At 31.9% G+C, this 3992-nt stretch overlaps 1 non-coding gene across 1 annotated transcript; it reads left to right on the top strand.

The window, feature by feature from the left end:
* Positions 1–2776: 2776 nt before the first annotated feature.
* Positions 2777–2928, top strand: LOC149549136 (small nucleolar RNA SNORA14). The gene has a single exon (XR_016354965.1). It is a non-coding gene; the product is annotated as a small nucleolar RNA SNORA14 (small nucleolar RNA).
* The last annotated feature ends 1064 nt before the right edge of the window (positions 2929–3992 follow it).

Here is a 3992-nt window from a genome sequence, read left to right as displayed (position 1 = left end):
GAATTATATCTCTTGCCTAATGAATCTCCCATTTCATGGCTTACTAGCAAGGGTTGTGTCTCTAACATTCGGCTAAGAGCTATTTTTATGCTTGTCTGTATCTATTTGTAGTCCATAACTAGGGAGCTCTAAGACACAATCCAAGTTTTCTTTTGGCACACACCATGGGGCAAAATACTGCCATTTTGCCTCTCTAATTGCATTTAGTCAAGAATTTTGACTTGTTATTTTGTACCTTTTTTATTCTTTAGACAGGATTATCATGTGATATTTTCTCAGTATTGTATGATAGTTCTTTCTACTATGGTACAATGCTTTACTAGTTAAAGTATCATACTCCCTTTTGAGAACTATCACACTATAGTTGTCAAGTTTGTTGCTCAAGTATTATACAAAGTATCACACCGAAGAAAAGTATCGCTCGAGTATACACAAAAGTTATTAATAATGTTAGCAATTAAGTGTATTGAAACATCTGCCTAGAAGCTAGTAATTAACGTGTGTGTGTGTGTGTGTGTGTCTATATATAAATAATTATAATTATTGTAACCATAATATTGCAATTTTTCCATTCTTAAATGCATCATCATTATACTGCTTGTGCATTCTGATATGGTAAAGATATTGATTGCATTTCAAATGACCACCATTGATAATGCATTTTCAAGTGATGATGATTAACATAAGAAAAATTACTATCAGTTGCTACTAAATCTCATTTGTAATCATTAATCTGATCATAGCCTTTGTGTTATCAGGTGGCATCCTTTGACATGGGTTATATTATTGGGTTTAAGTAATACCCATGAACAAGTGCTAATGTATATTCATATTGAGGCATGACCATGTAGGTTCATACCCCTACTCATTTGTGTTTCAATATGTATATATATTAGTTCATTTTGTATCTAAAGATCATATCAATCAAAGTGGCATACAGATCTTAGATCAAAGTATGATACTACTACAATAAGAACATATAGAATGAAGAGTCTAGCATTATATAAGGAAGACAATAGTTTGCTATATCATAGAGATCAAATTGAAACTAATTGATAAGTCTCCACCAACTAACACCTATTAAAATTTACATGGTATCAAAGCTAGGTTGATAGGAACATGATCAAGCTGATCTATGTTAAGAAAAATGATCAAAATGATGATATTTTGATTAAACCTCTTGCAAGAGTGAAAATTGAGTATTTTAGAACTAGACTTCATATGATAAGTTTGTAATTATATATTTTGTAAATTTTTACTCATGAATATTATATTAAATTAAATTGTTTGCAAACTTGTTAAATGGAAGGTGAGAATATTTCATATATGTTTAATGGTCTCTATTATAAGGTGATGATATTATCAATAGATGACCAACCTTTTAAGACCAATAGTGTTGAAGGTTATTGGTGTCATTGTTATTAGGCTAGATCTTCACATACACATTGATATCCATCATGATTATTAGGTTGGATCTTGTTGGACATCATGAAAATTATTGGTGTCAGTATTATTAGGATGGATTTTGTTCGACACATTGATATCCATCATGGTTACTAGGCCTGATTTTATCGGACAACAAGAAAATATTTTTTTATGGTTCTTTAGGCTGAATTTTGCCAAACACCATATTCTATCAGACATAATTGAGTCATACTTAATTATATGAAAATTTTTCAATTCCTCATTGCTAAAGAGAGAGTGTTAAGAATGTTAGCAGTTAAGTGTATTGAAATATCTTCTCAGAAGTTAGTAATGTGTGTGTGTGTGTGTGTGTGTGTGTGTGTGTGTGTGTGTAAATAATAATAATTGTTGTCACTATAATATTGCAGTGTTTCCATTATTAAGTACATATCATTATAATCCTTGTGCATTTGGATATATTAAAGATATCAATTGCATTTTAGATTACCACCATTGATAATGCATTGTTAAGTGATGAAGATTAACATATGACAAACTACTATTGGTTAGTACTAATTGACATTAATAATCATTAATCTGATCACACCCTTTGTGTTACATCCTTTGGCATGGGTTATATTATCAAGTTTAACTAATAGTCATGAATAGGTGATAATGCATATGCTTATTGAGGCATGACCACATATGGTCATGCCCCTAATTGGTTATATATATATAAAAGTTCATTTTGCATCTATAGATCATATCAATCAAAGTGACATACAAATCTCATATTAGAATAGGATACCACTTCAATAAGAACATATAAAATAAAGATTCTAGCATTATATAAGGAAGACATGAGTCTACTATATCATAGAAATCAAATTGAAGTTAATTGATAAGTCTCCACCAACTAAGATCTATTAAAATTTACAAAAGTATCTTATGATACTTTGTCAGAATAACCTATCATCCTATTTGAAAAAGTTCACTATTTTATGTATTTGATCAAATTTTATGTCTTTACCATTTTTTTTTGGGATTTCTCAGTGTTATTTGTTGTCTAATAGAGGTATTTTGTAGGTTTATTGTGTTTTTGGCTAACCCCTTTATGAACTAGTATTTTTTTTTGTAGGGTTGCCTAAAATTAAAAGGGTTACTAATTCTTATTTGCAAGGTTGCCCAAAGAGAGAAAAAAAAAACCAAGCATGCTTGTGTTTATTCATTTTATGTGTAGAAATATAGTAGTTGTTTATTTTTCATAGGCACATAAAACTTGTGAGTAGGGTCTTTTTGTGGCAAAAAAGTATTCTCTCCACCTTTGAGGTGAATTATAAATCTTGACCCACCCTTATATCTCAAAAGTGAGTGGCATACTCCTCCTTTTAGTGGTTTTAATTAAGCTTCTTTATGTGCTTGGGAAAAGCATCTAGAATAGGAGAGTATGCTCTTCAACCTTGGAGTGAATAAAAAATCTTGACCTCCAAGAGTGGATCCATTTTTTTCTATCTCCTAGAAAGGTATCACTTTTATAGGGCATGCTATTGGTTGAAAGATACAAATAGCAACAACCCAAAGTGGGAATGAGCAAAATCCATCTAACCCAACCTAGTATAATCACAAACCCCTTGACAAAGGCCAAAGCCTTGGGGGATATAGAACTTGTCTCTGCTTAGTAGAATTACTTGTGGAATTGGGACCATGAGGAAAATATTAAGCAAGAATACTTATAGTACTCTTGTGGTCGCAAGGTTTGTTACCTACTACAAGGTAGGGTGTCCTATTCATAGGTGCAAGAGGAGTTTTGTAAATGGGACATTTTTCAAATAGCATAGGAATATAAGATACCTTATTTATCTACTCAACATCTTGGTGCAAGGATTGATCCTGGTGGATTACTTGAATCACCCCAAGATTTTACACTCATCATTTGTGTCTCTTTCATTGTGCCAATGGAACCTCCATGACAAAGCCAACATCTATCTTGGGAACCACTTTGTGTGATGTGATGGGACATCAAGTATAGGCCAAGGTGTTGAGTAATGAGCTACAACCTTAGATAGTTCTACTTAGAATGTATTTTTGAATGTGACAAGACTTGTCTAAACATTCTCAACTATCAAACATGGTGCTAACATTCGTAGGATATTTCTTTTGATGTCAAAATTTATTGTACTGACAAGGTTCATTTGTCACTTGTTCAACTATTTAAGACATGTTTATTTCCTCCACTATTTTGAAACCATGGTGTTTACTGCTACAAACTGAAGTTCTATTTTTTCACTACTACGTTCTAGTTTGAAACTTCCAAAAAGTTAAATTGGAACATAGACATTTTAGGCATTAAGTTATATTTTACATAGTTCATAGGCCCTCTATCACATGGCCTCCTAAGAAAGATCTTGTGATACTTCAAACCTGAGAAAGTATTGCTAGTCAATATGAAACTCTATTGCACTCTAGTTATAAGGTTTGTCACATTGCTTTATGAAAATTATCTCACACTAAGAAAGTATTGCCTGACTGTAGGAAGAATTGTTGTATGATAATTTGTGCTCATCATATTGTTAGAGTGGGGTTGCTAT

Source organism: Cupressus sempervirens, chromosome 7 (assembly GCF_028749045.1).
Source record: "Cupressus sempervirens isolate cs-2001-9-10 chromosome 7, ASM2874904v1, whole genome shotgun sequence".
NCBI lineage: Eukaryota > Viridiplantae > Streptophyta > Pinopsida > Cupressales > Cupressaceae > Cupressus > Cupressus sempervirens.
Note: the sequence above shows the minus strand (reverse complement) of the source record. Positions and strands in the feature narration are given on the sequence as shown.